A 22,993-nucleotide genomic window follows, 5' to 3' on the forward strand; every position below is an offset into this window, starting at 1 on the left:
TTACTATAAAAATGGAAATAATAATCGTTTCACAAAAATGGAACTGCCTTATCAGTAAACTAGAGAAATTCACGACATTTAGTTCCGCAGGAGTACTTTTACGTGCCAGTAAATATAACGACAAGAGGGTAACTTATTTGAACACCTTCAAATTCCATCGGACTGAGCCAGGATCGAACCTGACAAGTTGGGGTCAGAAGGCCAGCAGCGCGACCATCTGAGGCACTGAGGCCAGGAAATGAAAATGTGTAGAGGAATAGGGACAATACAGAACTGTATTTTAAAACTGAAAAGCTTTCGGACAGTATGAAAAAAAAGAGGATAACCTTTTATGGCCACTTGATCCGGGTAATCCAGTGAGGTTAACGAAGAGATTATTTAATCAGTTCGGTAAAAGATCCAAAATACAAATCCGATGGTTCATCGATGTCAAATTGAGTACTGCTTGAGCTGGATACCGTATCACAAGAAACGAGATATTATATAGAGGCATTTTCAGCAAGAAAAAAGAAAGGAGTTAGGAGTTCGGGGTTTCCAGAAGAAAGAGAAGCAGCAAAGGAAATCTGTCTGGACGGAGGGAAGAGCGGGGAACACAGTGAAAGAATGATTAAATACTGGAAAGAAAGGAAGGTAAATACGTATGGGATGTATTGAGATATAATTTTTGACGGCACTGAGGCGTGTCAACTTGACGTTCCGTTTTACTCTACCATATCGGGCGACCTATTAAAATATAAGATGATTTGATTTCTCCAGACAAAGTTGAGGATGTACTCCCATTATTACACTTAACCACTCTTAAACTAGAACACTCAGAGTCGAGCAATTCGGCTCTTGTATTCTGGCTCTCAGTTATTCAAGCAGGACTTTTGTGAAATATCAAATTAGGAAATATCTCAAAGGAAGCAAAGAATATTGCTTTTTTCTTTGCAGCAAAGGTAAAGTAGACATAAAAAGTAAATTAGTGCAAGGTAGGAGGATTTATTTTAGGCAAAATATTTACTCATCAAAAACTATATTTTACAAAGATGTTTCTTAAGAGGTTTGTATTGAAGAGCAATAGGGACAATAAAAAGTAAAGAAAGAAGAAAAGAATGAAAGAAAGGTCCCTTAATATATTTCAGAACTTTAAGAGGTCGAAGTGTGGGAATTCTGTTTCTCAAGATTTCTTTAACGTGCCGGAAGCCAAAGACACGGAGTTGTCTAATTTACACACCCTCAAACACCGCCGACCTCAGCTTGGATCAAACCAAGTCACTTGTGGACAGGACAACGAGTAACCGACTGCGTCACTGATGTCCACAGGAAGATATATAGAAAAAAAGTAAATATGGTGTTACCGTACAATGTCGGATCCTAAATGGAAGTACACTGAATCCTGTTGGTGAGAAGTTAATAATTAGGCGAAATTTGACCAGGAGAAGAGATATAACACAACTTGGGGCACCCAGGTCTTTTTCATAGGGTTTACGAGGGAACTGTAGAGAGGGGAAACCATGTCATGAATGTGACTTGCAATTTGAAGTAGATGTGGGATGCTTTATTTTGTTTTTTGTTTTTACAAATTGCTTTACGTTGCGCAGACACAGGAGAAACCACGGAAAACGATTTTCAGGACTGCCGACAGTGGGATTTGAACCCATAATCTCCCGAATGCAAGCTCACAGCTACGTTGGATGTAGGATGCGATAGTTAGGTTGAGGTGAGGAGATTTCAATGCTGACAACAGAGTACGGGGCCCTATATTACGGAAAACGTAAAGTTAAGCAATTCCATGAATTGTGCCAAAAGTAATAATAATAATGCTATTTGCTTTACGTCCCACTAATTACTTTTACGGTTTTCGGAGACGCCGAGGTGCCAGAATTTTGTCCCACAGGAGTTCTTTTACGTGCCAGTAAATCTACCAACACGAGGCTGAAGTATTTGAGCACCTTCAAATACCACCGGACTGAGCTAGGATCGAACCTGCCACGTTGGGGTCACAAAGCCAGCGCCTCAACCGTCTGAGTGTGCCAAAAGTTGAAGAGCTAAAGGGCCCAGAAAGGTTTCAAATTGTGATTCCTGGATAGCTATATCAAATTAAAAAACACGTTTCGAAAATCACTTCCGGCCTAAATGCAGTTTCGGAAAAACAACCTAAAATCGCTTGTCTCTTCGCTCGTTTTCCTTTTTATCCAAATCCTAGCCAAATTAACTTATTTACACAATTATTTCCGTTATATATTCCTTGGTTCAATATCCTCAGACATTTTTTATTTTTTGAGAAAGTGTCCACGCTGAATGCATTACAAGGGCTTAAGTGAAACTCTGCATTGCCTCACATTAGCGCTCGTAGTGGTGCATAAGTGAAACAATGCATTGACTCACATTAGCGCTCGTACTGGTGCATAAGTGAAACAATGCATTGAGTCACATTAGCGCTCGTAGTGGTACATAAGTGAAACAATGCAATGACTCACATTAGAGCTCGTAGTGGTGCATAAGTGAAACTATGCATTGACTCACATTAGCGCTCGTACTGGTGCATAAGTGAAACAATGCATTGAGTCACATTAGCGCTCGTAGTGGTGCATAAGTGAAACAATGCATTGAGTCACATTAGCGCTCGTAGTGGTGCATAAGTGAAACAATGCATTGAGTCACATTAGCGCTCGTAGTGGTGCATAAGTGAAACAATGCATTGACTCACATTAGAGCTCGTAGTGGTGCATAAGTAAAACAATGCATTGAGTCACATTAGCGCTCGTACTGGTGCATAAGTGAAACAATGCATTGACTCACATTAGCGCTCGTAGTGGTGCATAAGTGAAACTATCCAATGACTCACATTAGCGCTCGTAGTGGTAAAAAAGGCAAACTCTGCATTGACTCACATTAGCGCTCGTAGTGGTGCTTAAGTGAAACAATGCATTGACTCACATTAGCGCTCGTAGTGGTAAAAAAAGGCAAACTCTGCATTGACTCACATTAGCGCTCGTAGTGGTGCATAAGTGAAACAATGCATTGACTCACATTAGCGCTCGTAGTGGTAGAAAAAGGCAAACTGCTAATCTAAACACGCCCGACTGGATCCCTCGCTGCGCTCATCGACCGGATAACGATGATTACGAAAAGGCCTGTAATTTTTAGGAATAAATAAATAATATATTCTCATACTTTATTCAATTTTATTCACCTAATATTCGCAGCACATCTCCCTAGCACGTTTTCAGAATTGAGTTGTTTGCCTGAAGGATTTTTTTGTTTTTTTTTTGTTTTTTACAAATTGCTTTACGTCCCACCGACACAGATAGGTCCCAGCATTTTCCGGGTGTGAAAATGGGAAATCACGGAAAACCATATTCAGGGCTCCCGAATGAAAGCTCATAGCTGCGCGCCCGTAAGAGCACAGCCAACTCTCTCTGTAAGGTGAAGAGAAGTAGCATTGCGAACTGAATCAAGCCATTCTATGGGCAAATGATCTAAACAACGACATGCTTTCTTACCAATGAGAGAGTTTGTTTGTTCAGAATTAGAACGAGCGTAACTCAAGATTCTGGCCTGTCGACCGCTATAGGGATGCCATCTACAGGATCAAAGTTAGTAAACACGAAACAGCATCAACGTTATCTCAAAGCAAGATATTTCCAGCACATTACTGAGTAGTGTAACATCTGCCTCGATGATCTCAGACTGTTTTATGCAACAATCCATTCACTGGTGTATGCAAGAGAACAATGAATAGAAGCCATTGTGGTGTTGACGGACAGACCACAGCGCCGGTACCCGCACAACACGACACAACAGCTTCTTTCGCGGCGAGGATACAAAGTTGAGACGGGACCTGTCACAACCATGTGCACATCAGGCAGATACATTAGTTCTTCATCGCGTTACTAAGCTTTGTTGCTCAAATCAACCAGGTAAAGAACAAGACGAACATTACTTAAATACAGCCGGGCTATCTGATTTAATGCCGGTCCCGTGGTGTAGGGGTAGCGTGCCTGCCTCTCACCCGGGTGCCCCGGGTTCGATTCCCGGCCAGGTCAGGTCTCGACCTGAGGGCTGGTTCGAGGTCCACTCAGCCTACGTGATTAGAATTGAGGAGCTGACAGTAAGATGGCGGTCCCGGTCTCGAAAGCCCCGAATAACGACCGAGAGGCTTTCGGGTTACAGAGGAAATTATGTACAACGTCGTACACGTAGTTTGGTAGCTTGGAGTGTATAGATGATTTCTCAGAATCTGAAGGGAACGCTTTAGACATACGCCTACGTCCCGAACTCCATATTTATTAATTTGGTATTGAGGCTAAAACCTAGCGTTTTATACAAACATAGTATCTTCTGTTCCTTTATCATCTTAGATTTCTTGTGATGTGTTATACAAATATATTTCATTTCATTTCAAAATCTCGTAATATTTACTATGTGTATTTTTTAAAAAATTGTTTATAACGAATTTTTTTGCTAGGGGCTCTACGTCGCACCGACACAGATAGGTCTTATGGCGACTATGGGATAGGAAAGGCCTAGTAGTTGGAAGGAAGCGGCCGTGGCCTTAATTAAGGTACAGCCCCAACATTTACCTGGTGTGAAAAGGGAAACCACGGAAAACCATTTTCAGGGCTGCCGATGGTGGGATTCGAACCTACTATCTCCCGGATGCAAGCTCACAGCCGCGCGCCTCTACACGCACGGCCAACTCGCCCGGTTATAATGAATTGAATCGGTCATTTGGAAAATGGCACATGTCCACTTTTTTTTCCAAATGCATGTTTTCTCATATTCCTGTAGTTGAAATGTAGACGCATTGATCCACGCGAAAAAGACACGTCTAAGACTTTTACGTATGGAGCACGGAATCTGACAAATTTGTCATTCCATTCGAGAATGTCACATATCCCAGTGTATGTCCTTTTCCAATCGATCGCATCGAGCGTTGGCAGCGCGCTGTGTTAGTTCCCGCCAGTAGGAACATCTGTAGTGAAAAATATAATATATAATATCTTATAAGATGTATTGAACAATATTACTGGTTTTGTTTATCAGAACGATTTATGTGCATTGTTTGGTAAATTTCTTTAATTCTCCGATTTCTAAGTGCTACAGGTTGATTAAAAAGAGACATTGTAATGATAAAATGTAACTTAAAACAAAATTAAAGGGAGAGGGATGAAAAATGGGTGTTTAATTTTTATGAACATTCCCTTGGAAAAGGGGACATCTCCAGGAAACAAAATTTGAAGTTTTGTCCTTTAGGGATATAATCTGAAATCCGTATTATGGGAATAAATGGTCAAAATGCCAAAATGCGGCGTTGGTACTTTCAATCATTCACCATTTATTCACGTTTTGTCTTTCCTGTAAAATTTACTTTTGTGGACATGTGCCCTTTTCCAAATGACCGACTAGATTATAATGCCTTAATAATTAGCCGCCGGCCCCGTGGTGTAGGGGTAGCGTGCCTGCCTCTTACCCGGAGGCCCCGGGTTCGATTCACGGCCAGGTCAGGGATTTTTACCTGGACCTGAGGGCTGGGTCGACGTCCAATCAGCCTACGTTATTAGAATTGAGGAGCTATCTGACGGTGAGATAGCGGCCCCGGTCTTGAAAGCCAAGAATAACGGCCGAGAGGATTCGTCGTGCTGATCACACGACACCTCGTAATCTGCAGGCCTTCGGGCTGAGCAGCGGTCGCTTGGTAGGCCAAGGCCCTTCGAGGGCTGTAGTGCCATAGGGTTTGGTTTGGTTTTAATAATTAGCCAGGTATTCATATATTTATCGAGGGGGTACAGTGAACTTTAATAATAAATAATAATAGTATTGGCTTTACGTCCCACTAACTGCTTTTTCGGTTTTCGGAGACGCCGTGGTATCGGAATTTTGTCCCGCAGGAGTTCTTTTACGTGCGAGTAAATCTACCGATAGGAGGCTGACGTATTTGAGCACCTTCAAATACCACCGGACTGAGCCAGGATCAAACCTGTCAAGTAGGTGTCAGAAAGCCAGCGCCTCAACCGTCTCAGCTACGGCTTATTGAACCTTATGCCATGAGTGAGGAGTTAAATCTCATAGTTTGAGAACTTCTGGTGTAGAATATTTTAATCTTTTAAGGTAATATTCGTTAATTTTTAGAGGTATATTCGTTTGCACATTTTTTTTTTTTGCTAGGGGCTTTACGTCGCACCGACACAGATAGGTCTTATGGCGACGATGGGAGAGGAAAGGCCTAGGAGTTGGAAGGAAGCGGCCGTGGCCTTAATTAAGGTACAGCCCCAGCATTTGCCTGGTGTGAAAATGGGAAACCACGGAAAACCATCTTCAGGGCTGCCGATAGTGGGATTCGAACCTACTATCTCCCGGATGCAAGCTCACAGCCGCGCGCCTCTACGCGCACGGCCAACTCGCCCGGTTTTGCACATTTTAAGCAACTGTTTGCACTTGGATGAAGAGCTGTAGAGTATGTGTTTTGAGCAGCTCCATTTCATCACCTCCACCAGCTGGATGTTGGTCACTGCCCAGATCTCTCGTTCGATCTCCAGAGTGGAGCGATAGATAGTTGACGGCGTGGGATCCGGCAAGTCCCACCTGCTGACCGGGCTCAGATGACCCCGAGTAATCTCATCCCACCCACTCACTTGAATACATTTACTTGAGATTATGCAACTTTCAATCCTCTGCACACAGCATTCTTTACGTAGATGGTGAAATCTGATTGTCCTCAGATCTCAGCTCTATAATTCTAGCTTTACTTTCGTTCTGTCGCGCTAGTTGGGTGTTGTTTTTTAATCTCACGAGAAAGGCGAAAACTGATGAAGCATGGAGTGAAATAAGGTAACACCTACAAAGTAGACGGTGCCAGAATTCCTAGATCTCACGATAATTACCTGTTTTCAAGATTTATTCAGGTCTAAATGACACGGTACCATGCTAGTCTTTGGTTGATACACTTTATCAGTGTATTGTATATACGCGAGTGTGTGTATATGAGAGACAAACATTGTACGACATCCTGAGTTATTGTGATGGCTGTATAAGTGTGTAAAGTTTTAATTATTTAGACCTACAAATGAAACAGTTGCACCAAGATACGTAGGTCGAGTCATAAGTCATGGCAACTATTTTTTTTTCTCGCGAACAGGAGACAACACGGAAAAATCTAAGATATGCATTTGGAAACGTACGGTATGTGCTTGCATATGATGTATGTAAACAGCAGTGTGCGTCTAAGCATGTCCCCAAGTTCAGTGTGTGAGTGAGAGCGTCACAAAAATGGAAGTCAACAAGCAGGAGCAACGATCATGTATTAAAATAGCAGTTCTCCTCGGCAGAAATGCACGCCAATGCCATGCAGAGCTGCGGGAAGCTTTAGGTGTGCATGCCATGCCCTATAGAACAGTGGTGAGGTGGGTGGAGACGTTCGAACGGGGTAGAGTATCAACTACCGATTTGCCTCACCCACGCCGTCCAGTGTCCATGGACAAAGATGTACGGATAATGGTGATCGATCAATGTCTGTAACCAGTGGAGACCTGTCCTTTGTACGTAGTCTTGTGTATTTGCTGCCTATACCATAATAAAACAATGTTTACGAATGGCCTGTGTTTTGTCACTTTCCTACGAGAATCTCCTGAAGTCAGAATTTGTCTTCAGGCACTATGCATAAGTACATGCCCTATATTTCCAAATGCATATCAGATTTTCCGTGTTGTCTCCTGTTCGCGAGAAAAAAAAATTAATTGCCATGACTTATGACTCGACCCTCGTATAACAGAACATAAGCTGTTGGTGGGGGTGGTCGAATACATCCACTGTATCCCCTACCTAAAATTAGAATAGGAGTACAACAAGGCTGTCCACTGTCACCATATATCTTTAACTTGTTCAAAGGAAGTGCAGTTAGAGAAATGAAAGGGCGTACACGAAAGGGGTGAATGTTAATGGTATTCAGGTGCAGAGTATCCGCTTCGCAGATGATACTGTCATCTTAATTAATTGTGGGAAGGATATGAGTAAGACGCTGAGTACATTCAATAAATCCCTGAAGAATGTAAACTAAAATTAAATATAAAGAAAACAAAATTCATGATAGTATACAAAAAGAAGCCTACAGGTAGAAAAAAATTAAAATGAAATACCACACCGATAAAACAAGTCACAGAATTCTCCTACTTGGGCAATGTTATTAATTACCTCTGATCAGGAAAGGAATAGTGGTAGCAAAAGAAGCCTTCCGAAATAAGAAAAACTTATTGATAAACAACCATCTCAGTTCGAAGACCAGAAAATCATTTCGCAAGACTTTTGTTTGGAGTGTGCTACTGTATAGGTGCAAAACGTGGGCATTAGGGAAACAGGAAGAAACTAAACTGGAGGCTGCAGAAATGTGGTTTTGGACAAGAATTACAAAATCAAGTTGGGTGGATAAAAAATTGACCTTATTTTAAAGAACGGTAAGGAAGGTCGATGTTTATTAAATACGATAAAGAAGAGGAAAGCAATGTTCCTTGGACACGTGCTGTGACATGACTTTCTTCTCCAAACCATCATTGAAGGTAAAGTACTGGAAAGAGACCCAAGGGACGAGCAAGCATGTCGTACATCAGGAACTCCGTCCGTGAACTGGCATGTGGTTCATATAACAACATGAAGAGGCTAGCAGAAGATCGTCAGATGTGGGTACAGCGACAAGGCATTGCCTTTAGTTGGTGATGATGATGATGATGATGATGATGATGATGATGATCTACTGACTCTTGTAAGAGGCAACTGAAAGGGGGATCAGGGAATCTAAACTTTTTTTTTTTTTGCTATTTGCTTTACGTCGCACCGACACAGATAGGTCTTATGGCGACGATGGGACAGGAAAGGCCTAGGAGTGGGAAGGAAGCGGCCGTGGCCTTAATTAAGGTACAACCCCAGCATTTGCCTGGTGTGAAAATGGGAAACTACGGAAAACCATTTTCAGGGCTGCCGACAGTGGGGCTCGAACCTACTATCTCCCAGATTCAAGTTCACAGACCAAATGCCAAAGAGCCTAAGTAGGAACCGAACCGTTGATCTCATCATTAGACTACGTTTTCCTTATGCTATCATGTTCCCAATAGAGCGTAACTCGGTATTAGGCAGAAAAATTTTGTCCGTTTTGCTCTACGATGCACCGTTTTCGAGATATTTAACATTTTGCAGTTAAGCCCCTCAGATTTAATAAATCGAACCGTTGTTTCTAGCACGGCACGTTGTAATCTATACCATAGCAAGAACAGATCAAGTTACAAAAAACTGCTCCAAGACACAACATAACAGGCTAAAACAGATCAAGTGCCATAGGGCCTATGTAGGAACCGAACCGTTGATGTCATAATTAGCTTCACCCCGGCAGTGTAAAAGTGTAAATAAGCGAAGCACTCGTACAGCTATTGCATCATAGTATCAAAAGTAGTTGCGCGTGGCGGCCATCTTGCCCTGGAGCCCCTGGGCCAGCTTCCGGGAGTTAGTCCCAGAAGAGCCCATGTATAGCGCCCTCTTGCCCATTAGCCCCTGGGCCAGAAGCGGTCTTTTCTCACTCGATCACCGTTGAGAAGCCGCCAATCGAACAGGTAGCATCATGCCGGAGGATGGTAGTATAGATATAGACGTCAACTATAGAATTGGCAAAGCCTCACCAGTCTTTCAGTGCTTGAAACCCACCTGGTTCGCTTTAACAGCCAATACAGAGATGAATCTCAAACTTCATAAAACATGATGATGATGATGATGATGATGATGATTGTTGTTTAGAGAGGCCTAACATCGAGGTCATCGGCCCCTAATGGTACGAAATGAAATAACAAAAATCTCAAATGATCCACTGACTAAAATTAAAGAAAAATGTCATGAAGAATGAATGAATGGACATGAACCCAACAAAAAACAAAAAAACAAACAAACTAACAAACAAAAAAAACAGTGGATCAGACTCAAAAAAGATCGTAAATAATATTATTAGTGACCACGGGACCACTTATAAAGCACAATGATGCTAATGGCACTTATCAGTAGTAAAGGAGAACCATGATATTTCTCAAGCTGCGGTACTAATCAAAGGTAGCGTAAACTCACGGTGTTCCAAACATTAAGGCACTACTCACAAGTATTGTACGTCGTAAAGGTAACGCAGACCTATGGTGTTTCTCACACAATGGCACCACTCATAGCCAACGCAAACCGATGAGGTTCCTCACCTAGGTGTACTAATCACGGGCGCCGGCATTCCCGTGGTGTTCCTCACATAGTGGGTACTAGTCACTGGCAACGCAGACCCACGGTGTCGCTCATATAGTGGTACAACTCACAGGCAACGCCCAGACCCGTGGTGTTGCTCACATGGGTACGACTCACGGGTACTGGAAACCCACACTGAACCCCGCGTGAGTGCTACGAATCACAAAACTATTGAGTACCTAACAGAGTAGTACTACTCGCAAGTAAAAGCGACCCATGGTGTTCCGCGCGTGATGGTACTAATAAAAAATAGTTCCATGGTTCTAATACAATCATCCCTTGGTCGCCCCTTTTAGTCGCCTCTCACGACAGGCAGGGGATACCGTGGGTGTATTATTCGTCAGCGTCCCCCACCCACAGGGGGGGTGTGTTTGGTCCGCGAGAGGTATTTTATTTCCCTCAAGTCCGCCGGCAAGCCGGTTAGGACCCCCCCCCCCCCTATCCGCCACCTGGGACGCGCCACGTGGGAGTATCACCTCTCCCCCTGCTACGCCTGCGTAGCAGATTCGTGGACTTCATAAAACAGTCGTGTTATAAAACAGCGAATGAAACATGGACAATCACGGCGGAGACAACATAGAAGCTCGACGTTTTCCTGAAACGTTGCTTACGCAAAATTTTGGGCGTCACTTGGCGTAAGTAAGTCCATAATGAAGACAGTTTGCAGTAGTGGATCAGGAAATGGTGGAACAGCCGATACTCTAAGAACGCTAAGCGATGGGAGCCATCAGGGAGCAGTCGGGGGTCTGGCAGATTACGCAGATTATTGCAACAAACGTTCAAAGAATACCTACGAACAGTTAACACCAAGTGGGACGATATCGAGCATGTCACTTCGAGCAGGACTCGTTGGCAGAAGCTTGCCTTCGCGTGGGAGGAATGGACGACGATGATGATGATGGAAATGTTTTGGGACACAAGTATCAAATTAATAACTGGGAACTTATCGGTATGCTGCTTGATGCGTGTGGGATAGTTACAGATTTCTCCATAATGTTTTCAAACTCTTTGGGTTAGACATGAACGTCTTGCAAAAGATTCATCGATTGCTATATTCAAAGATTTTCACCAAACTGTACAAAACCAGATGTATAATAAAAGCAATTACACTGAAATAAATTGAATCCATCAATGGGATAGCTGTCCGAAAATAATGCGTACTGAGATTTTAAAACATTCTTTGGATTTCAATGAAATCTAATCTGTTGTTTTCTTTAGATTCATCAGTAAGCTGAACCTTTATGGTTTCCCTCTAATAATAATGTTATTTGTTTTTACGTCTTGCTACTATTGACGGTTTTCTTACACACGTAGGTGCCGGAATTTAGTCCCGCAAGAGTTCTTTTACGTGCTAGTAAATCTCCCAACAGGAGGCTGACGTATTTGAGCACCTTCAAATGCAACCGCACTGAGCCAGTATAGAACCTGCTAAGTTGGGGTCAGAAGGACAGCGCCTCAACCGACTGAGCCATTCAGCATGACTGGTGGTGGTGTATATACGGATACCTCTAAGAGCCTTCAAATCTATTCGGAGGTGGCTTTGATTATTATTATTATTATTATTATTATTATTATTATTATTATTATTATTATTATTATTATTATTATTATTGTCACGAAAACTAAGCGATACGGCTGGGGATACTGTTACACTGAAGATATGGCTCTTCCGATATCTGTTGACCTTTTGACTGAGAAGCCAGGCCAAGGCACTTAATGAGTTGTATGTGCTACATGATTGTTTTGCGTGTATTAATATTATTATTATTATTATTTATTTCTTAATCTGTTTACCCTCCAGGGTTTGTTTTTTCCTCGGACTCAGCGAGAGATCCCACCTCTACCGCCTCAAGGGCCGTGTCCCGGAGGGTGAAACTTTGGGGATACAACTGGGAATGAGAATCGGTACCTCGTCCAGGCGGCCTGACCTGCTGAACAGAGGCCCTGTGAGGGAATGGGAAGATTGGGAGGGAAGGAAGCGGCCGTGGCCTTAAGTCAAGTACCATCCCGGCATTTGTCTGGAGGAGAAGTGGAAAACCACGGAAAACCACTTCGAGGATGGCTGGGGAGGAAATCGAACCCCCCGTCTACTCAGTTGACCTCCTGAGGCTGAGTGGACCCCATTCCAGCTCTCGTACCACATTTCAAATTTCGTGGGAGAGCCAAGAATCGAACTCGGGCCTCCGGGGATGGCAGCTAATCATACTAATCATTACACCACAGGGGCAGACATTATTATTACTTCACAATTATATACAATAGGTGAACTGACGCGACGCGCCGGCTTTTCAAGTTTCACACCTAGCTCCAAATATTCTTGTCGGTGCAGATACCACGATCACACAGGTTATCAGACTTCACACATTCACTAAGTACATGAGACTGCTGACAATAAAAATGAGTTTCTTCCTCGACAGTGGCGACATCAACCATTTCCTCGCGCACAGAGATGGGATCGTCTTCAACACAACGTATTCAGTATGTTGAAGACAATGTCTGGAAGAAACACCCATATCTACTGTTTTAATTATTCTTATCATGTGAAGTATTAAAATTCCATTTGACTCCATAGATATCTATTGCTCATATTGATGAGATAAGTTTCGCACCGTGTGTTGCCTATTGTGTGAGAGGTACGCAATGCAATCTTTTGCTTTGCTTGTACTGAAGGAAGCATCGTCATGTCATGACTCTCCAATGTTAAACAATAGCGCACATTGTTCAAATACACGAGCGAACGCTATTATAATATATCACATTGCAACTGTATCTTCATAGCAAATTTGCCACTACGTTGTTGTTGTAAAGCACATCATATCAACTTGACTCTGTATTCACTATATTGATTAGACACACCACCGCTGTATAATTTAAAAAAAATCGAAACCTGTTTTTCCAAGATAAGAATGCCAAACTCACCCCCTCCCTTCCACTCCCACCTCCCTCTCCTGTATTTCTCTCTTTCTCCCCTCCACTCTAGTCTCCCAAAAATATAAAAAACTACGGGTTTTTATCGCGAAAAACAAACTGAAAGCAGTTGACGTCTATAATGTAATTTGTATATTTTTATCAGTACGCTACTTTTAACCAGTATAAAAATCAGGGACAGTCATTTGCATAAGCCAGCAGTAAATGTGTGTGTAGATTAGATGGCGCTTGTGTAATGTGGGGTTTCGCACAAGGAGCGAGAGAGAGAGAAGAGGCATGTCATGTCATCCTGATCGCTACGGGACCCGCGCCACATCCATCCACGTCGCTCTGCTATGCTCTGGTCCAGCCTCGCCTACCCCCTTCCGCCCGCCGTTCTCTAGAGGCCTGTGGGGGATACAGCGCGGTCACATCTTAGTTATCCTCTACAGTCCAACACAACACAGTCCACACCACTGAACTAGCCAGCGTCTCTTGTCGTTTAACTTGCGATATGCCTTAAATATTCCCTGTACACAGCCAGAATCAAATGAGATTTAGATCTGATTCCTATTCGTAGTATGTTAACCATCTCCTACCCCTTAATAGAACAGCTTTTTAGTCCTTTCTGTGTATTTCTGCTGCGTTATTAGAGAAGAGAGAATATCCACTGCTGAAAACTGTCCTTATTGGAGGGAACAATAATACTTTTTTTAATTTACAAATTGACCAGTGAGGATCACGCTGTAATTTCAGCTATTCTTTGTCTGAAGTTTCCTCTTCCTTCATTACTCCTTCATACGGGCGCTATGCTGTTTAACTGTCCAGGCTCTTCTCGTCTTTGCAGCTCTTTCGACTTGAAACCCTTCCAAATTTTGAATCATGTTCCGAAATGTTCTTCTGTCTAACATCTAAACTTTCTAGATGTTGTTCTTCTGTAGAGCTTTACGAACTTCTGCCATTGCCAGTCCCAAGCCCGGTTGAGAAAGGAGGAGGGTGAAACACGGTCAACGGTCACAAAGGCGGATGAGGAATTCCAATTCCCAACGGCAGAGAGAGCGGAGAAACCCAGTGGAGTAAACTACGAGAGACAATCATTTCGGACTAACAATCCGATCTTATTTTGGAATTTATTTCCTACCCTTATATATTATTATTATGATGATGATGATGATTATTATTATTATTAATATTATTGTTGTTGTTGTTGTTGTTTCGTACAGGCCAGCTAAGGACCACGACATTCAACTATTGCATTTTGGAATGGGCCTTGATGTTTGCCCAGTAGTTGCGCATCCTCAGGTTGTGTTGCTCCTTCCTTTCCTTTGTCCAAAGGGCGCCAGTCTTCTTTGTTGGTAGTCTGTCCTGGAATTTCTTATGTTTAAGTATCTTCCTGAGTGCTGTCCGATCCTTTAAGATTCCTTCTCCCCAGTTCCTGTAGATCTTTATCCACTTCGATCAACCATGGTGACTTGGTCTTCCTATTTTGCCAGTAGCTGAGAATCCGGTTGGTCAACCTGGTAGGATACATCCTGTAGACGTGCCCATAGAATGCTAGGCGTCTCTTCCTTGCTACATTCGTTATTCTTTCACAGTACTTGTAGAGCTCTTGGTTAGGCCGTCTTTTATAACTGTCGCCTTCCTTGAATGGCCCCAGTATCTTCCTCATTATCTTTCTTTCCCGGATTTCAAGTTTTTCCATGAGTCCCTTCCTGTTGAATGTTAAACATTCTGAAGCATATAAGGCTTCAGGGCGGATGACTATCTAGTAGTGCTTCATCTATTATTATTATTATTATTATTATTATTATTATTATTATTATTATTATTATTATTATTATTATTATTATTATATACCAAAGAATTAACCTATAAATGAGCTTCAGTGTAAGAAGAGTGAACAACAGGTCCTTATGGCTCTCCAGAAGTTTCAAGATATTTCGACTTCCTGACTGAGGTAGAAGCCACATCCTTACCGGTAAGTCGAACACGCTTTTAACCCACCAACTAGACAGCCATCGATGATGATGATGATGATGATGATGATGATGATGATGGGAATAAGAAGTACACGCATAAGAATGAATAATATACTGAGAGATAAAGACCGAAATTATGGTATGCAACCGCCAACATATTGCAGTCGACATCGGATGTAGTGATATACCACTAAGGAAAGTAAATGTCTTTACCTACTTAGGAAGTAAAATCACTCCAGATGGCAAAAGTTCAGTCGACATAAAGAGTAGAATTGCTCAAGCAAAGATTTCTTATTGCATGAAAAGGATACTACTTACACCAAGGAATTTAAATGTGGAGTCTAAGAAGAGATTTATTAAGTGCTATGTCTGGAGTGTGGCCTTGTATGGCTCAGAAACGTGGACTATTAGTGCATGTGATAAGAAACGTCTGGAAGCATTTGAGATGTGGTGCTGGAGGAGGATGGAAAAGATCTCATGGACAGCAAAACTCACCAGTGAAACAGTTCTTCGACGAATTGGTGAAAAAAGATCCTTTTAGCAACAATAAGAGAAGAGACCAATTAACTGGCCATTTCTATAGGCACAATGGTTTCATAGTTAATGTCATGGAAGGAATGATTCAAGGTAAAAGAGGAACAGGAAGACCTAGACTGCAATATTCAAGACGGATGAGAGACGTAGGAAAAGGCTCACATGTAGAAATGAAGAGGTTATTGGATTACAGAGAAGAGTGGAGAAGACGAATTGCTGCCAACCAATCTTAGGATTGAGAATTAAGAATACGAAAAAGAAGACCAACAAGTTTGGCCACGGTCACCCAAATGCAGATCAATCGAGAGGCTGCCACCTGCGCAATTATCGTGCCAATGATGTGGGTGGTGGTGGTGGTGGTGATTTTAATGCGCAGTACAACTGGAGTATGACAAGGATGTATTCTACCTGCAGCACTATTCAACACCTATAGCAAGTTCATTATGCGCACGGTTTTTGAAAACAGTGATGGATGTATCACAATCAGTGGAAAGCTTATAAGCAAAAAAGGATTTTGAGGTGGAGAGTATTGTCAGAAAAGGGGGGGGGGGGTGGAAGCTCAAAACATATACAAAAAGGTGCAAAAATAGATGTTGATTAAATTACGTTATTAAGGTTTAAACAATTATATGTACTTTTCTTATCCCATTTACTGGGTTCAAATAATTAATAAACTTGTTATATTGGATTGCACACAATATTTCAATGTTTTGGGCAGTAAGTCGCTGGCGCCTTGAGCTCGGAAGATTTTTATATATTGAACCCATGACCTAGAGCATCTTCGTTAGACATGGAGCATATCTCGCCAGTAATCGTAAAAGGAGTTTCTTCAAATTTAACTCGAATTTGTCTTTAGAAAATCGATCAATGTTTTCCCTAACACTCGTCAACTTCTTCCAAACTCTAAATCACACCACGCAAATACTTGTGGCCATACACTGCAAACCGTTCCAACTCTACATCTTTGTTTTTGAGTAATTGTTGGGCCTGCCTGATGATTTCTGCGTCCGTCGAGTCTAGGGCACAAAGTTTTCGCCCAAGAAGTATTGGAGAGGAAACCGATTATGACGAATATTTTTAAAACACAGATAAAAGTGAGGGGAAAAGGTGTTAAGCACGAAATAGAAGGGAAAAGGTAATCTCACACAAAAAAGGTGCAACAAATTGTGCTTATTTCGCTTCATTTCATGTCCCCACATACATCAGTGTTAAAATAGCTGTATTTTTTGGAAAACTGTTGCACCGTAAAATGTTTTCACTTCTTATAAACGACCTGAGATATGCTGATGGTACGGTAACCCTAGCATCTAATGTAATTCAACTAACGAACATTATTAACCGACTGAGCGTAATAAATACCCAGTTTGGGCTTGAGGTAAATACAACCTGTGACAATAAAGTTCGGTGAATGAAGTCAGAACGGTTGATCCGGCAACACTGGCGACATACAACGCTGCACCTGCGTAGCAGCAGGTTTTGACCACCTGCTCCATACGTTGTTCAGTTGAGCATCGTGTGTGTGCCGTGTAAGACCTGTTTGACACAGTGCGTGTTTAGTGTGTTGGTTCTGAATTGCGAACAGGAACATGAACGACCAAAATATCAATGTACAGTTTTGTTTTAAGCTTGGCAAGACACCGAAAGAAACGCATGCGATGCTGGTACGTGTTTATGAAGATCAAGCACTGTCCTTGAAGTGTGTGTACGAGTGGTTCGCCCGTTTTCGAGGAGGCCGGGAAAGCGTTTCTGACAACCCCCGTAGCGGAAGACCGGCGACCGCCGTCAGTGATGAAAACACTGAGAAGATGAGGTCATTAATCACGAACGATCGGCGATTATCTGTGCGCATGATAGCGGATGAACTGCAAATTAACCGTGAATACGTGCGGCGGAAGTTAGGGAAGAGGAAAACGTGTTCTCGTCTTGTGCCACATCACTTGACTGACGATCAGAAGCAGGCACGTTTAGAGGCTTCACAGGATTTTGTCGAACATCGGATGCGACACCAAATTTCTTGAACTGTATTGTCGCTGAGGATGAAACCTGCTGTCTCATGTACGATCCTGAAACGAAACGGCAAAGCATGGAATGACGTTCTCTGGGACATCCTTGTCGGAAAAACTTCAGAGCCGGAAATTCACGCATCAAACTCGCTTTGAAAGGAAAGAGATTTGACGATATTCTTGACATCCAACGAAACGTGACGAGGCTTTTGAACACCATCCCAAAGGAAGCCTTCTTGCAAAGTTTTCAGGACCTGTATCGCCGATCTCAGCAGTGTATAGTCATGTGAGGGGACTATTTCAAAGGAGAGCAAGGTCACTGTCGTGCATTGTTCATCTATGTTGATAGTACAGGACTGTTCACCGAACTTTGTCACAGGTTGTACTAACAAGACCAAAGAAATGATAATAGATTGTTCAAACAATTTCTGCGACTACAAATATGCTGGTGGTTATTAAGTGGTGAAAACCTGTATCTACCTTGGCTCCACTGCAACAAACTTTCGTAAATGTGAGAACGAAACCCAGGGAAGGACTGCAATCTCCAGAAAAATCATGGCGAAACTGACGAACATTCGGATAGATCATCACATATCCAGATTAGTTAACAAGAGTGACCAGCGAAGAATTGATTTATTTCAGATGTCATGCTGCAGAATGATGCGACGCATTCCATGGACAGGACATCGCATTAATGACTCTACACTTGAAGAACTCTAAATTCCAGCACGACTGTCTATTGAAAGCCAGCAACCAGCACCGGTTCTTCGACCACGTGACGAGAGCCAACTCTTTAGGGTGGCAAATTATTGTGCGCACTTCGGAAGGCTCATGCACAAAGGGTCACGTCCCGATGCGATGGATTACGGAGATCGTAAATCATACTAAATTAATTTTCCAAGCAGCGATCCACATCGCCATCTTGAGACACACTTGGAGAAGATTGACTCGTGAAGTCACCACGTCCTTCCGAGCACTGAAGGAATGAGGAGACAACTTTTACTACAGCAATCGCAATCCTCGTCTCGTAAACTGTTTGTGCCGATCTCTCAATCACTTGTGACACTACACACAACATTCTCCCACGGGCAAGGTGTGACGATAACGTTACTACTGCCTCAGAAGGACGTTATTTTCACTTACTTTAACAGGCACCTAACTATCGTCTTTTCTAGCCCACTTTCTAGGCCAGCTCCCGTTCACTTCCGATTACCTATTCGATTTCAAAGTTCTAGGAAGCTTTTCTTTTCACATCTGTCAATGCACCAGCAACAGTATTTACAAAAGTAAAGCAACAATTAGAAATAAACGTAAATTACATAACGAACAATTATAGGAAAAAATATTGCAAGGCGCTGTGCTTTTCCGTCCGGAAAGGAATAACTAGAGGCATGATTTTTTCGCATTAATTTTTGAACGATTTCGCGAGAAGGATACTAATTTTCGCGTTATTTCGCGAAATAGATATTGCCGTATCGCTTTAATTTCGCTTTAATGAAATTCTAAAATTAATCATTAAAGGTTTAATTACTATCACTGATCGTTGATTGTGGAGGTTTAATTGATAGACTGTACATATCTGGTACATACTTTTGAAGCCATTTCCAGACTGCAGGGTCGTCTACTTTCTCCAGCGGGATGTTGGCTTTGAGAAGCATCGCTGTTGTTTCGTGAATAAATTCTATTTTCAACTCTTAGCTCTCTTTTTCATAACTAATGAGAGTTCTATTGTTGCCTGCCGTTTCACTGTTGGAGTGCTAAATTTACGTTCTGAATGTCCGTTATTTTTAAAACAATGTTTTGAGACAGTATCTTCTTTCTCCCACTCGATACGAACATTACAAAATGTAGGCCTACACATTAAAATATTGCTTTCCGAAACGTATAAACCTTCACTCGCAAATTGTTTCGCTCTGCTGTGCACCGTAACACTTGTCGAGCGACTCATCTTCGCTACTGTCTGTGATCACTTTCTTAATTTTACCTGATCACGAATTCGAAATACACCAATCAATTGTGCTGCTTGTAGACGTCATGCCGTGAGGAGACAGACTGGGGTGGGATTATCAGCCACCACAAGAACAACATACCAAACATTTCGTTTGGCAAGAAACCTGGAGCCAACCCCTTTTCTTTGATGCCATGTCTTAAAGAGATTTACCAGAACATTAATGATAACATTTCTTTCCTGCTGATGAATCTTTTTTCGCTCTTCCTTTTCTTTTCATACATAATCTTGGAACAAAATGTCAAGTTCGTTATTCACTACAGATTTCGCTGTAATATCGCGCTTATCGCGAAATAATTGAATTTCGCTTTAAAATGGCCTTATCGCTCTAATTCGCGAACATAACATCCATATTTTCTTAAGCAGAAACACATGATTCGTAAAAATATCGCAAAATCGCTTCAAAACATTTTTTGTCGCGTTTATCGTTATGCGAAAAAATCATGCCTCTAGGAATAACCATCCCCCGTTGTATTTGGAAGATGTCTTCCTTTTACAATGTATTCTTCCTCTCGACATGTTTTAACAATTACAAGTAGATCCGAGCAGGTCACAGGAACCTGTCGTCGGTAAGCTTGCACACTGCACAGCTGTGTGTCAGCAAGTGGGGAAGTACAAGCCGACTGAGGGAAAGAGAGTTACGCACACGCGCACAGCTTACTTCCAAGAGGGCGAATCAAAAAGTAAGTTACACTTCCACGTTATGGCCATTTATGAAACCATCTACACATGACAACATACAATATAAGTTCACTTTTCCACATAGTCCCTAAGAGAGTGTAAACATTTCCCTGAACGGTCAACCAACTTTTCTAGTTGTTTTTTCGCTAGTTTTTTTTCGTCGCACCGACACAGATAGGTCTTACGGCAACGATGGGACAGGAAAGGGCTAGGAGTGGGAAGGAAGCGGCCGTGGCTTTAATTAAGGTACAGCCCCAGCATTTGCCTGGTGTGAAAATGGGAAACCACGGAAAACCATTTTCAGGGCTGCCGACAGTGGGATTCCGTCGCACCGACACAGACAGGTCTTACGGCGACGATGGGACAGGAAAGGGCTAGGAGTGGGAAGGAAGCGGCCGTGGCCTTAATTAAGGTACAGCCCCAGCATTTGCCTGGTGTGAAAATGGGAAACCACTGAAAACCATTTTCAGGGCTGCCGACAGTGGGATTCGTACCTACTATCTCCCAAATACTGGATACTGGCCGCAATTAAGCGACTGCAGCTATCGAGCTCGGTCAACCAACTTTTCGATTCCGGATATGTAGAAATCACCTCCTGAGCTGTGTATCCGCCTGGAGACAGCCGCCTTCACTTCCTCATCGTTTCGGAATCGTCGTCCACCGATATCCTTGCCGAACACACTATAAACGCATGGCTCTAAATCTGGATTGTATCGAGGATGTTGTCATACCTCCCACTTGAATTACTGCAGCAATTCGGGCATTTGGCGGGCCGTGTGAGGTGTTGCGAATCACACCGCACAAAATTTTCCCCGCCACTTTTCTTTCATTTGCAACGGTACTGGACGTTATATTCGCGATGTTCGTCCGTGAAATCCCTGCGTCCGGCGTAACATTGCTTACACCACTTTACAATACCTGGGCGAGAAATTGCACGCTCGCCATATATAGCAGTGATTTCACGATGAATGTCCATGCAATTGAGCCGTTTAGCCCATAGAAATCTGAACGTTGCACGCACCTCCAATTTCGAATGAACGTCCGGTTTACGCGCCATTGAGCCTAGCCCACTCTGCACACACAACACGACGGAATACCACACCAGTTTTCACATCGGAAGTCTCAGCAATTACTGTAGCTTCCTCCACATTGACCACGGTCGCGAGCTAGTGTAACTTACTTTTTGATTCGCCCTCGTAGCACGGACAGCACTGCGATTACGACGGGCAGGGTTTGACATCCATATCCTAGACGGTAAGTCCGTCTCTCATGCTAGGAAGATTTGATTCTGTGAAGGAGATGTTTGAAAAATGTGGGGGCTTTGGCTACAAGCCTCCTTTGTAGTGACTGTAAACTAGGGGTTGGCGGGGGTTCCGTGGAAAAGTGTCCGTATAAGGAGGTGTCCGTTGAATAAAGGTGTCCGTTAGGGCAGGTCGGACTGTACACGAATTTATATTAAATATAATATCAAAATGAGACCGTTGCCTTCAAAAGGATTGAAATTTATGTTGACTCAAGCTTTTTCAGATGTCTACAGTAGTGCAGATATCCACACACTGCAGAACAGTAATGAGATATGTAGATAAGAAAGCAAAGTATGCCACTTTATAATAACGTTCCATAAGGAAACAACGCAGAAAACAATCTGGTTCTCTACGAAGCTAACATAAAGACAGAGTCAGCTAATTAATATGGATGCAACTATATTTCCAATTCACCAGCTGTGACCTTCTGAGGAAAACATGAACCTCACAGAATTTTAAAAAAAGGATCGCAATAGCTTAAATGATAAGAATCTCATATACATGCTCATTTTATTGCATGCTTCTAGGAAAGATCGACTGATTAGGTCATATCATTCGTGATGCCGTGTCGTAAATCTTTACATATCTAATAGCACGGGCTAAGTAATAAAAATAGTTAATGATGCAAATATATGAACATTTCCATTAATTGCTGAGACCTCTACCGATAACAAACATAAACGAAGAGGGACATGCTTTTTGATATAAACCTTAGATAGCTGTTACTGGGTAAAGCACGTAGATATGACATTTAAAAAGCTCTCAGTTTTATACTTTCAGGAAGAGAAAGAAAAGAAGACAACGTTTAACAATAAATATTCCATTTACAAATGGAGCATTCTCTTCGTGGAGTTTTATGGTAACAAAGTGTCCGATATAGGCTGACAATGCTCTGGCATAGTAAATAATAAAATTCATTATTCAAAATAATTTTCTTACAAACGGGATAAATTGTTTTATAAAGAAGCACTTTTTTGCAATTGGCTTTACGTCTTATGGTGACGAAGGGATAGGAAAGGCCTAGGATTGGGAAGGAAGCGGCCGTGGCCTTAGTTAAGGTACATCCCCAGCATTTGCCTGGTGTAAAAATGGGAAACCACGGAAAACCACCTCCAGGGCTGCCAATCGTGGGGTTCGAACCCGCTATCTCCCAGATTCAAGTTCACAGCCGCGCACCCCTATCCGCACGGCCAACTCGCCCGGTTATAAAGAAGCAAGTTAGTTGACTGTTGATATATTGGTTTACCTCCACATTTGGGTGGAATCCGAATTGCAGAGGCATGAAAACTCATCTCAAACATCCCACTTGCATTGACCGGGTTTCGAACCACG

This window comes from Anabrus simplex, chromosome 4, assembly GCF_040414725.1.
Source record: "Anabrus simplex isolate iqAnaSimp1 chromosome 4, ASM4041472v1, whole genome shotgun sequence".
Lineage (NCBI taxonomy): Eukaryota > Metazoa > Arthropoda > Insecta > Orthoptera > Tettigoniidae > Anabrus > Anabrus simplex.